This window comes from Panulirus ornatus, chromosome 7 (genome assembly GCF_036320965.1).
Source record: "Panulirus ornatus isolate Po-2019 chromosome 7, ASM3632096v1, whole genome shotgun sequence".
Taxonomy (NCBI): Eukaryota; Metazoa; Arthropoda; class Malacostraca; order Decapoda; family Palinuridae; genus Panulirus; species Panulirus ornatus.
The window spans coordinates 25,174,991-25,189,748 of record NC_092230.1 but is presented as its reverse complement, the minus strand read 5'-3'; the positions used below and the strand labels follow the sequence as shown (position 1 = coordinate 25,189,748).

General features: G+C 43.4%; 1 long non-coding RNA gene across 1 annotated transcript in view; it reads right to left on the bottom strand.

The window, feature by feature from the left end:
- Window positions 1-1,901: 1,901 nt before the first annotated feature.
- The window catches only part of LOC139749337 (uncharacterized), a 497,955-nt gene continuing 485,098 nt past the window's right edge, over window positions 1,902-14,758 (bottom strand). The window contains exon 3 of the long non-coding RNA XR_011712943.1: window positions 1,902-2,083. This is a non-coding gene — a long non-coding RNA (uncharacterized lncRNA). The remainder of the gene's footprint in view (window positions 2,084-14,758) is intronic.

Sequence of the window (14,758 nt, the reverse complement as noted above, 5' to 3'; positions counted from 1 at the left end):
CATCTCTGCTAATTTTCTGGCGCTCCATCCCCAATACAACGGTCAAATTATATTCAGTACTAACTCTGACCGGATGAAGCGAACTGAAAGAACCGCTGCAAAGTTGGTATTTGACATGGAAGTGCGAGAGTGATGCGAACTGAGCGCCGAATCCGCAAACTACATCGGGTAAGCATAATCTGAAGCGTAATATATATATATTACCAGTACTGAAAAATCTAAATCACAATATGTACAAATTACATGTTTCAACTAAACTTATGCCAAGACTGTTGATAAGATTAAAAAAATAGCTTTAGTCATGCAGTAACAGTCTTGACCTGACATCCTTAACCGGTCAGGTCACTTCCCATTCCATGTTCCTTGGGTCAACAATTCCACGTTCCTCAGTGTGATGTTAATTTGAGCTTCATATTAATTTCGCCTCTCTGTATCCTTGATAATGATTGAAAATATGGTTATATATATATATATATATATATATATATATATATATATATATATATATATATATATATATATATATATATATATCTCGGAAAGCAAAAATGGGTATGTTTGAAGGAATAGTGGTTCCAACAATGTTGTATGGTTGCGAGGCGTGGGCTATGGATAGAGTTGTGCGCAGGAGGATGGATGTGCTGGAAATGAGATGTTTGAGGACAATGTGTGGTGTGAGGTGGTTTGATCGAGTGAGTAACGTAAGGGTAAGAGAGATGTGTGGAAATAAAAAGAGCGTGGTTGAGAGAGCAGAAGAGGGTGTTTTGAAGTGGTTTGGGCACATGGAGAGAATGAGTGAGGAAAGATTGACCAAGAGGATATATGTGTCGGAGGTGGAGGGAACGAGGAGAAGAGGGAGACCAAATTGGAGGTGGAAAGATGGAGTGGAAAAGATTTTGTGTGATCGGGGCCTGAACATGCAGGAGGGTGAAAGGAGGGCAAGGAATAGAGTAAATTGGAGCGATGTGGTATACCGGGGTTGACGTGCTGTCAGTGGATTGAATCAAGGCATGTGAAGCGTCTGGGGTAAACCATGGAAAGCTGTGTAGGTGTGTATATTTGCGTGTGTGGACGTATGTATATACATGTGTATGGGGGGGGGGTTGGGCCATTTCTTTCGTCTGTTTCCTTGCGCTACCTCGCAAACGCGGGAGACAGCGACAAAGTATAATAAATAAATAAAATAATATATATATATATATATATATATATATATATATATATATATATCATTTTTATTGATTTATTTTGCTTTGTCGCTGTCTCCCGCGTTACCGAGGTAGCGCAAGGAAACAGACGAAAGAATGGCTCAACCCACCCACATACACATGTATATACATACACATCCACACACGCAATATATACATACCTATACATCTCAACGTATACATATATATATACACACACAGACATATACATATATACAAATGCACAAAATTCATAGTCTGCCTTTATTCATTCCCATCGCCACCCTGCCACACATGAAAATAACCACCCTCTCCCCCCAAATGTGCGCAAGGTAGCGCTAGGAAAAGACAACAAAGGCCACTTTCGTTCACAGTCAGTCTCTAGCTGTCAAGTAATAATGCACCGAAACCACAGCTCCATATATATATATATATATATATATATATATATATATATATATATATATATATATATATATATATATATATATATATAACTGTTTATCTATTCATTCATTTATATATATGCAAGCATAAAGTAGGAGAGCTAGTGGGGCAGTAAACCGCCCATGAGATACTGCTACAAAAACATTGGGGGTCCAATTAGTGGTGCCATTGTCACACTCTTGCCCCTGCTCTCTTGTTGCAGTGCTCCACGATGCCCACTCATAAACAAGGCAACTTGGATGCCTCTTTTACATAACTCACCTCCTCATGACTTTAACTACATGCGCTGTGCGATGGACGAGGTCCTTGATCCCGCGCACTACCTCACACCTTCCTTTTCCCCCTCTCCTTGCACTCGACCCTTACACCTTGTGACACTTTCTGAGGATGTTGGTGCTGGTAGAAGCGTCGAGGTGGCTTGCTAAGAATCCCCGGGTCTTGTGGTCATCCTGCTGACAATGAGAGGGGTGGAGATCAGCCTGCAGTATTGGCTTCACACACAGCTCTGGCCTCTCTCTCTCTCTCTCTCTCTCTCTCTCTCTCTCTCTCTCTCTCTCTCTCTCTCTCTCTCTCTCTCCATTCACTTAACAAACACCTGCGGATATAGAAAGTAAATTTTCTTCCTCGGAAGACCTATTCTATCCAAGATTTCTAACTTCCTACGTCTTGCACAGTATGTCTCCCTATTCCTACTTAACTGTGGCCAGTAGTAGTGTTTCCGTTCTAAGGGTGTAGCATGTGTCTGGTGTAACACAAACACACTTGTTGCTCGCTTACCTTGCGCATCTCAAATCTTGAAATGTTAACTCCATCTGGCTCTAAAATCCATGCCAATTTTCCATCGTTTTCGTTTGCTTCACTACCTGTTCTCATCACTGGACTGTCACATTCTTCAAATATCTTAGCTGACACGAGGCTATGTTATCCCCTTCCCTACATACTGAGGCCGTCTGTACAAGGGATTCAACATACGCCAAACAGGTGGGTTAATTCCTCCCATACTACTAATATGGCAAGGGTTACTCCTGGTCCAAGCAATCCGGAACATCATACGAGCAATTCTACACTCGCTGGTGAACGCCACTGGCCACCAAATGTCTTCTGCAATCTCTCTCTCTCTCTCTCTCTCTCTCTCTCTCTCTCTCTCTCTCTCTCTCTCTCTCTCTCTCTCTTTACTTCACCTCTCCCTTTCCTTGGCTTCGCAACCTAGTCCTCGACCCTCTGAGGGCCTTTACGTAAACCGTCTTCTAACAGTTTTTCTCAACACCTTCTACTCTCCCAAATACCCTCTCTCGCTGCCTGTCATGCACTCTTGAAGGAAGGCTTAAATGAGACGATATGTAATTAATTTTTTTCGTCGACCTTCTTTAGAATTACTTGCGTTTCTTACATGATGATTTTCCATATACACAATACAGAGAGAAGTTTAATGCTGCAGATATGAGGGCAAATACAGGTCTTCCTCCTCAGAGGTTCTTTATTTTTCTCATGTAAGTGATGAACTCTATTGTTACGAGTTCACACAGACCAGAGGCCGGCCACAGAGAATCGTGCGTGGGTAAACAACCCTTTCTTTTTCTCTGATGTCTCTGAGGTTTTACTTCAATTTAAAACCGTCACAAGTCTAACCATAAAGTCCAACAAACATAAAACACAAACATCTGACTGATCCTCCCGTGGACAGAACTTATCATATTCATGCCATCTTTCCTCCTCTTCCCGTCTTAATAACAATATATACGTCTCTTTCACTATGAGTGACAATCTCTCTCTCTCTCTCTCTCTCTCTCTCTCTCTCTCTCTCTCTCTCTCTCTCTCTCTCTCTCTCTCTCTCTCATATTATATACTGCACCGTCCAAAGTCTACTCCATTATTTACGGTACACTCCTTGTGACGTGGTTCGATCTGAACACTGCAGGACAGAGTGAGGTGTGGACGCTTGGGTATTTGGCCTTCACTGAGGCCTAAGTACTAGCCGGGGTCATCAAGGCCGTCAAGGTCAACTTACAAGAACGTTTAACACCTGAACAAGGTGTGACAAGATGATTCAATTTCAATATTTTATTCCCTGACAGAGGAACGGGATCCTAGTACTGTCACTAGGTATACCCCTGTATTGTCCTTAATTCTTCTAACACCATATACACTTAGTAGGGTATGGCCCAAGTTGCTGGGGAAATGAATTAGCGTGTGGGTTTTACAGTGGAGGAGTTCAACTGTAGTGGGGAATGAAATGTAATAGTGTAGGAGATACGCCGTGGGTGAGGGACACGGGAAAACGGGAATTATAATATGAAGATAAATCTTGCGGTAGGCAAATGTGGCGCAACGAGAGAGTAGGGACATACTGCGTGGTGCATGGTTACATCTAGCATTCATTCATCAACCCATATTCTGCAGTCTGGCTATGAGCGCAGCCAAATTTTTTCTAGGGTGGGGGAGGGGAAGAGTTGGCTTTGAAAAAATAATGTCAGGCATACGGTTAGCAAACAGATGCATATATATATATATATATATATATATATATATATATATATATATATATATATATATATATATGGGAAGGGGATTAAGAATACTTCCCACGTATTCCCTGCGTGTCGTAGAGGGCGACTAAAAGGGGAGGGAGCGGGGGGCTAGAAATCCTCCCCTCTCGTTTTTTTTTTTTTTTTTAATTTTCCAAAAGAAGGAACAGAGGGGGCCAGGTGAGGATATTCCAAAAAAGGCCCAGTCCTCTGTTCCTAACGCTACCTCGCTAACGCGGGAAATGGCGAATAGTTTAAAAGAAAAAGAAAAAGAAAGATATATATATATATATATATATATATATATATATATATATATATATATATATATATATATATATATATATATATATATATATCTTCATTGTTATTTTGCTTTGTCGCTGTCTCCCGCGTTAGCGAGGTAGCGCAATGAAACAGACGAAAGAATGGCCCAACACACCCACATACACATGCATATACATACACGTCCACACACGCAAATATACATACCAATACATCTCAATGTACACATATATATACACACACAGACACATACATATATACACATGTACATAATTCATACTATCTGCCTTTATTCATTCCCATCGCCACCTCGCCACACATGGAATAACATCCCCCTCCCCCCTCATGTGTTCGAGGTAGCGCTAGGAAAAACAACAAAGGTCCCATTCGTTCACACTCAGTCTCTAGCTGTCATGTAATTATGCACCGAAACCACAGCTACCTTTCCACATCCAGGCCCTACACAACTTTCCATGGTTTACCCCACACGCTTCACATGCCCTGGTTCAATCCATTGACAGCACGTCGACCCCGGTATACCACATCGTTCCAATTCACTCTATTCCTTGCACGCCTTTCACCCTCCTGCATGTTCAGGCCCCGGTCACTCAAAATCTTTTTCACCATCTTTCCTCCTCCAATTTGGTCCCCCATTTCTCCTCGTTCCCTCCACCTCTGACACATATATCCTCTTGGTCAGTCTTTCCTCACTCATTCTCTCCATGTGACCAAACCATTTCAAAACACTCTCTTCTGCTCTCTCAACCACACTCTTTTTATTACCACACATCTCTCTTACCCTATTATTACTTACTCGATCAAACCACCTCACACCACATATTGTCCTCAAACATCTCATTTCCAGCACATCCACCCACCTGCGCACGACTCTATCCATAGCCCACGACTCGCAACCATACAACATTGTTGGAACCACTATTCCTTCAAACATACCCATTTTTGCTTTCCGAGATAATGTTCTCGACTTCCACACATTCTTCAAGGCTCCCAGAATTTTCGCCCCCTTCCCCATCCTATGATTCACTTCCGCTTCCATGGTTCCATCCGTTGCCAAATCTACTCCCAGATATCTAAAACACTTCACTTCCTCCAATTTTTCTCCATTCAAACTTACCTCCCAATTGACTTGACCCTCAACCCTACTGTACCTAATAACCTTGCTCTTATTCACATTTACTCTCAACTTTCTTCTTTCACACACTTTACCAAACTCAGTCACCAGCTTCTGCAGTTTCTCACATGAATCAGCCACCAGCGCTGTATCATCAGCGAACAACAACTGACTTCCCAAGCTCTCTCATCCACAACAGACTGCATACTTGCCCTTCTTTCCAAAACTCTTGCATTCACCTCCCTAACACATATATATATATATATATATATATATATATATATATATATATATATATATATATATATATATATATATATATGTTTATGGATGGGGTTGTTAGGGAGGTGAATGCAAGAGTTTTGGAAAGAAGGGCAAGTATGAAGTCTGTTGTGGATGAGAGAGCTTGGGAAGTGAGTCAGTTGTTGTTCGCTGATGATACAGCGCTGGTGGCTGATTCATGTAAGAAACTGCAGAAGCTGGTGACTGAGTTTGGTAAAGTGTGTGAAAGAAAGTTAAGAGTAAATGTGAATAAGAGCAAGGTTATTAGGTACAGTAGGGTTGAGGGTCAAGTCAATTGGGAGGTAGGTTTGAATGGAGAAAAACTGGAGGAAGTAAAGCGTTTTAGATATCTGGGAGTGGATCTGGCAGCAGATGGAACCATGGAAGCGGAAGTGAATCATAGGGTGGGGGAGGGGGCGAAAATTCTGGGAGCCTTGAAGAATGTTTGGAAGTCGAGAACATTATCTCGGAAAGCAAAAATGGGTATGTTTGAAGGAATAGTGGTTTCAACAATGTTGTATGGTTGCGAGGCGTGGGCTATGGATAGAGTTGTGCGCAGGTAGGTGGATGTGCTGGAAATGAGATGTTAGAGGACAATATGTGGTGTGACGTGGTTTGATCGAGTAAGTAATAATAGGGTAAGAGAGATGTGTGGAAATAAAAAGAGTGTGGTTGAGAGAGCAGAAGAGGGTGTTTTGAAATGGTTTGGTCACATGGAGAGAATGAGTGAGGAAAGATTGACCAAGAGGATATACGTGTCAGAGGTGGAGGGAACGAGGAGAAGTGGGAGACCAAATTGGAGGTGGAAAGATAGAGTGAAAAAGATTTTGAGTGATCGGGGCCTGAACGTGCAGGAGGGTGAAAGGCGTGCAAGGAATAGAGTGAATTGGAACGATGTGGTATACCGGGGTCGACGTGCTGTCAATGGATTGAACCAGGGCATGTGAAGCGTCTGGGGTAAACCATGGAAAGTTGTGTGGGGCCTGGATGTGGAAAGGGAGCTGTGGTTTCGGTGCATTATTACATGACAGCTAGAGACTGAATGTGAACGAATGGGGCCTTTGTTGTCTTTTCCTAGCGCTACCTCGCACACATGAGGGGGGAGGGGGTTGTTATTCCATGTGTGGCGAGGTGGCGATGGGAAAAAAAAAAGGCAGACAGTATGAATTATGTACATGTGTATATATGTATATGTCTGTGTGTGTGTATACATGTATACGTTGAGATGTATAGGTATGTATATTTACGTGTGTGGACGTGTATGTATATACATGTGTGTGGGCGGGTTGGGACATTCTTTCGTCTGTTTCCTTGCGCTACCTCGCTAACGCGGGAGACAGCGACAAAGCAAAATAAATAGATATAAATGAATATATATATATATATATATATATATATATATATATATATATATATATATATATATATATATATATATCTTGCTTTGTCGCTGTCTCCCGCATTAGCGAGGTAGCGCAAGGAAACAGACAAAAGAATGGCCCAACCCACCCACATACACATGTATATACATACACGTCCACACACGTAAATATACATACCTATACATCTCAACGTATACATATATATACACACACAGACATATACATATATACACATATACATAATTCATACTGTCTGCCTTTATTAATTCCCATCGACACCCCGCCACACATGAAAGAACAACCCCCTCCTCCCTCATGTGCGCGAGGTAGCGCTAGGAAAAGACAACAAAGGTCACATTCGTTCACACTTAGTCTCTAGCTGTCATGTAATAATGCACCGAAACCACCGCTCCCTTTCCACATCCAGGCCCCACAGAACTTTCCATGGTTTACCGCAGGCGCTTCACATGCCCTGGTTCAATCCATATATATATATATATATATATATATATATATATATATATATATATATAATATATATATATATATATATATATATATATATATATATATATATATATATATATATATATATATATATATATATCTAAGGGAGCAATCCATATGTTCATTCAAGGTATGATTTATATATACAAAGCACAGGAAAGTTATTGTGACTGACGGGGTTTTGGCAAAGACGATACCTGCAGTATACAAACTCCCAGTGTGTATGGTTATTCAAATATGGGTGAGGAGAATCAGGCAAGTCACAAAACTGAGCTGACGGTCCTGTAATATAAACTACGGAGATACAACGACACATACATACATTACTCGTTTTGTCAGTACACACAATATAGCACAAAAACCAGAGTGATATACGAGTCAAATTTCTGGGGTGGGTGGACGGGTCTCAAGGGTTCTGTAATTAGAAGGGCAAGGAAGGCGAACCGGGCGGTGCATGAGCCAGTCACAGGGCAGGACTGAGGGCCCTGCATATTAATTCAATAGAGAGACGCACTCATTATGGGATAGTGTCAATACAGAGAGCAAATCAGGGAGGCCGGGTTATCGTACGCGGACCGAGGGAATACAGCAGCGCATGAGACAAGTGAACACAACAAATGTGGCGGGGTCGGTACGAAAGCCGCCCGTCCACGGTCAGCTGACCTCACACTACTGGCACTCCAGTCACACTCTCGGTGCTCTGGTCATACTAACGGTCTGGTGGTCACACTATACGTAGCCCTGGTCACACTGCTGGTGCTCTGGTCACACTAAATGTCTAGTAGTCACACTACAGGTAGCCCTGGTCACACTGCTGGTGCTCTGGTCACACTAAATGTCTAGTAGTCACACTACAGGTAGCCCTGGTCACACTGCTGGTGCTCTGGTAATACTGCCGGTGTAGCAGGCACACTGCTAGTATTCCAGGAGTATTACTGGTACCCAAGACATATCAGTGGTAACTTGGTCACACTGCTGGTCAAGAGGTCATACAACAGGTAGTCTGGTCACACTTATGATAGTCTATTCACACTAATGGCATCCTGGTCACAATGCGAACAGCGGGATCACAATGCTGGTAAACTGGTTACTAGTGTCATACTTACAAGGCTGGCAGACACGTCACATCAATGGTTGGCCAGTCACACTGCAGACAGTCTGGTCACACTACTATTAACTTTAGACAAATTAATCCCGGTCTGGTCACACTGTTGGTCATCTGGTCACACTACTGGAGGTTAGGTCACACTGCCGGTAATCTGGTCACATTACTGGTGGTCTGGTCACACTGCTAGGCGACCTCATATCACTAGTAGTGTAGTTACACCACTAGTAGCCTAGTTACACCACAAACGGCTTGGCCACACCACCAATAACCTGGCCACACCACTAGTGGTCTGGCCACACCACCAATAGCATGGCCACACTACCAGTAGTAGCCTGGCCACACCACTGGTGGCCTGGTTACACAGCTGGTGGTCTGGCCATACCACCAATAGCCTGGCCACACTACCATTAGTCTGGCTACACTGGTAGTAGCCTGGCCACACTACCAGTAGCCTGATCACACGGCTAGTAGCCTGGCCACACTATCAGTAGCCTGGCCACACTACCAGTAGCCTGATCACACTGCTAGTAGCCTGGCCACACTATCAGTAGCCTGGCCACACCACCAGTAGCCTGGCCACACCACTGGTGGCCTGGTTACACAGCTGGTGGTCCGGTGTGAGCGGTGGGGAGCACGTCTGGAGTACGGAGTACACTGTGTATAAGCATCTGAGCCAGACTGATCGTATCGCTGGGTCTGACGCGGGTACAGAAAGCCCTTGGCTAATACTTATGCACATACGATCACAACAAATAATTTATACTGCCATAAATTTTAACGCATCTGATAACTCAAAAGCTCACCCTTTAAACGGTCAGGAATATTCCCGAGTGAATACTATAATATTCGGTCGTGTTCTTCAGGGGATTATGGGGGGGTGGTGGTGTTGTGGTAACGGTCGTTACTGTTGATGGGAAAGAATATAATAAATGGAGTTAAATTTCTCGATATTTGTGTAGAGAAGCTAAGAAGGCTTGATATTCTTAGCTTCTTCGGTGTGACCACGCGTGGTAAACGAATGTGATAATAAAGGAGGGTTTAGGGGAAGCGTACACCTATTGTGAAGGAGAAGACATAGACGAGGAGGGTGAGGATCTCCCCCTCCCAGCCCTGGTCGTCTTCCCCATACCGACGTCACCAACCACTGCCACAACCATCAACACTACTTCCATAACCATCACCACCACTGCCACAACCATCACCACCACGGCCGGAACCATTACCAACACTGCCGTAAACCATTACCATCACCACCGTAGCATCACCACCACTGCCGCAGCCATCATCATTGCCGCAGCCATCACCAACAGTGTCACAACCATCACCACCACAGCCATCACCACCACTGCCACAACCATCGCCAACACTTCCGCAAGTCTCACCACCACTGCCGCAGCCATCACCAACAGTGTCACAACCATCGCCACCAGTGCCACAACCATCACCACCACAGCCATCACCATCACCACCACAACCATCGCCACCACTGCCACAACCATCGCCACCACTGCCACAACCATCGCCAACACTTCCACAACTCTCACCACCACTGCCGCAGCCACCACTTCATTCTCACACCAATCATAATTCCTCTCACGTGGAGAAAGTCATTTCAATGTATTTGGAAAGTGTGTGTCTGGCAGTGTGGACAAGTGGCTCGCGCGCCTGATGATGGCTCGCTGAAGACGAAGGTCGTTCCCCTGACGACTGGTAGAGGAAGCTCACAGCGACTCCACGACACAAGAGGTGAACACAGCTTGTAACCTTAGGCATCGACCGCCGCAGACCAAATCGCAGACCCAACCTTCAGCAACAACGCGCGACGCATTCCCTGAAGACTTCGAACTTTGACTGTGAATGCAGGATCTACCGCTTGTGCGCACTCAAGAAACAAGGCAAAATGTGCGGTTTCCTCAGTAAGTAGACGAAAGAGGAATAAATGAGGCATCGAAATAATAAGACAATTGGGAAACTACATTTCCGTAAACAACAGCGTGAAGTCTGGGTAGTACATCGCACACAGCAGTAAGCTCGTGTGCAGCGTCAGTGTGGCCGCCGGATTTACTTCACACATGTGATTGCATGAGTAAGAGACACCGACCGACTCGCTCCACAACACATAGTAAAGTTTTTCTTTTGTTACGGTAGCCCACATGGTTATTATCATTATTATTATCATTATTATTATTATTATTATTATTATTATTATTATTATTATTATTATTATTATCATACTTTCGCTGTCTCCCGCGTTTGCGAGGTAGCGCAAGGAAATAGACGAGAGAATGGCCCAACCCACCCACATACACATGTATATACATACACGCCCACACACGCACATATACGTACCTATACATTTCAACATATACATACATATACATACACAGACAAAATACATATACACATGTACATATTCATACTTGCTGCCTTCATCCATTCTCGTCGCCACTCCGCCACACATGAAATGACAGCCCCCTCCCCCCGCATGCGCGCGAGGTAGCACTAGGAAAAGACAACAAAGGCCACATTCGTTCACACTCAGTCTCTAGCTGTCATGAGTAATGCACCGAAACCACAGCTCCCTTTCCACATCCAGGCCCCACAAAACTTTCCATGGTTTACCCCAAACGCTTCACATGCCCTGGTTCAATCCATTGACAGCACGTCGACCCCGGTATACCACATCATTCCAATTCACTCTATTCCTTGCACGCCTTTCACCCTCCTCTATGTTCAGGCCCCGATCGCTCAAAATCTTTTTCACTCCATCCTTCCCCCTCTAATGTGGTCTTCCACTTCTCGTTCCCTCCACCTTTGACACATATATCCTCTTTGTCGATCGCTCAGAATCTTTTTCACTCAATCCTTCCCCCTTTTATTTGGTCTCTCACTTCTCGTTCCCTCCACCTTTGACACATATATCCTCTTTGTCAATCTTTCCTCACTCATTCTCTCCCAATGACCAAACCATTTCAATACACCCTCTTCTGCTCTATTAACCAAACTCTTTTTTTTCAAAACACATCTCTCTTACCCTTTCATTACTTACCCGATCAAACTACCTTAAATCACATAATGTCCTCAAACATCTCATTTCCAACACATCCACACTCCTCCGCACAATCATATAACATTGCTGGAACCACTATTCCTTCAAACATACCCATTTTCGCTTTCCGAGATAATGTTCTCGGCTTCCACACATTCTTCAACGCTCCCAAACCTTCGCCCCTCCCCCACCATGTGACTCACTTCCGTTTCCATGGTTCCATCCGCCGCTAAATCCACTCCCAAATATCTAAAATACTTCACTTCCTCCAGTTTTTCTCCATTCAAACTTACTTGTCCCTCCACCCTAATGAACCTAATAACCTTGCTCTTATGCACATTTAATCTCAGCTTCCTTCTTTCACACACTTTACTAAACTCAGTCACCAACCTCTGCAGTTTCTCATCCGAATCAGCCACCAGCGCCGTATCATCAGCGAACAACAACTGACTCACTTCCCAAGCTCTCCCATCCACAACAGATTGCATACTTGCCCCTCTCTCCAAAACTCTTGCATTCACCTCCCTAACAACCCCATCCATAAACAAATCAAACAACCATGGAGACATTACGCACCCCTGCCGCAAACCGACATTCCATCACTTTCCTCTCTTCCAACTCGTACACATGCCTTATCCTCGCTAAAAACTTTTCACTACTTCTAGCAACTTACCTCCCCTACCATATACTCTTAATACCTTCCACAGAGCATCTCTATCAACTTTATCATATGCCTTCTCCAGATCCATAAATGCTACATACAAATCTATCTGTTTTTTTTAAGTATTTCTCACATACATTCTTCAAAGCAAACACTTGAGCCACACATCCTGTTCCACCTCCGAAACCACACTGCTCTTCCCCAGTCTGATGCTCTGTACATGCCTTCACCCTTCCAATCAATACCCTCTCATATAATTTCCCAGGAATACTCAACAGACTTATACCTCTGTAATTTGAACACTTACCTTTATCCCCTTTAGCCCATATAGATATATATATATATATATATATATATATATATATATATATATATATATATATATATATATATATATATATATATATCACTCCACTGCCCCTTTTATGAGTCAACTACAGTTTCAAGGCTACACTTCAATCATAAGCTGGGTAATGATGCATTCCTTCTGGTGCGAGAAGTTCCTCGACAAGCCTGTGTACCCCCTTCCGTCGAACTCAGGTGGCCCATGTGTGATACATGGTTAGCCACGCTAACACCTATACCATGGAAGCTCACATACTGTACATGCTTCATTTAGTCTATCAAATATGCTGAACAACTTGAGAATATAATCTACTATACATTCACTGGAAATGACCATTTAATATCTAAAGTTATTCGTTTACCATGGAACTGTGAAAGAATCGTATATAACATGATTTAAGGAAGTTTGTTTTTCCACACACACGCTTTCTCTCCGAGCTGAGAGCGGTGTGTTTATGTTGTGTTCAAGAAGCTGGCAACGTTTTCCGGGAACGTTCAGTCCAGCGAGTGAGGTTCTGGGGCACACACACACACACACACACACACACACACACACACACACACACACAAAACACTGTTACGCAATGATAGACATCTTATGGAACAAATATCTATGTAAATATAACTCTACTACTACAGCAACCACTACTACTACCATCACTCCTACTACTATTACAAGAACAATTACCTTCAACAACTGCAAACTACAACACGCGCTACTAATATACAACAACCACCAACTACAACAACAGATACTACTACTATATAACAACCATCACCAACAACAACAACCACTACTAGTACTACTACTGCTACAACAACAACTACTACAACTATAATCACTACTCCCACTACTGTTTTTGTCGTCGCTGGTTCTACTGCTCTTACCTTCTCGAACAATACAACAACTACATTACCAGTGCTCTACAATACATTCTCTTAAAGTACTACTGATTCTACTATTATTGGTACTACTTTATCTTTAGCAACATTACTAATGCTACCATTACTAGAAAGTCTTTATTACCCCCCACTACAACTGGCAGGCCTTCTACTCCTTCTTCAGTTATTTCAATAATGATAACGTTGATGATATTGATAAGTTACCGTTACTGAATGCGTTACCAGTGTTCAGTCCTGCTACGTTACTAGCACCACCCTACCCACTAACAGATCTTCCTCCAGCAAGCTGTTCCTGTTGTATGTGTAGGTGATACTGCTAACGCTGTTGCTGTGTGTCTGTCGATGCAACATAAATGAACTGGTTGCATCGATGAGATCCTCTGGGATTCATCTGTGATCAATGGCAATTAGCTCTGATATCAGTCACGACAATTTCTCTACGAATAAACCAAGTTTCCAGAACCACCTGAATCAACAAGTGCTCGGATGACTGCACCACTCTGAAGCAAAATCTTGCCAAACCTTCTGCACACGCGGCTCTTAATAATCCCGGGTTGTTACCTTCTAAACGACCCTCAAACAGCCAGCCTCACACCTGTCGGTAGAACGGTTGGTGACCCGAGAGAGAGGCAATCTTCGCGACCTCTACCTTGGGAAGCTTCACCCTTAAGTAAACTCATAACAAAACACAATGAGGCAGTGTGGCTTAGATCGTGACCGCAGGGAAGAAAGTCTGACACCTGAATACCATGATGCGACCCTTGAACACAACGTTATGACCCTCGTGTACGATTGGCTGGTCTTTGACCTGACCCTCATGAGGGTCACGCCAAAGACCAGGCCATCATACCCAAGATTTGCACCATCCGGCTCCAGGAGGTCGAGCTAAGACCCATAACGCTGGAATCTCATGCATCCCAGAAAGGGCAGTTTACCTTTTTCTGT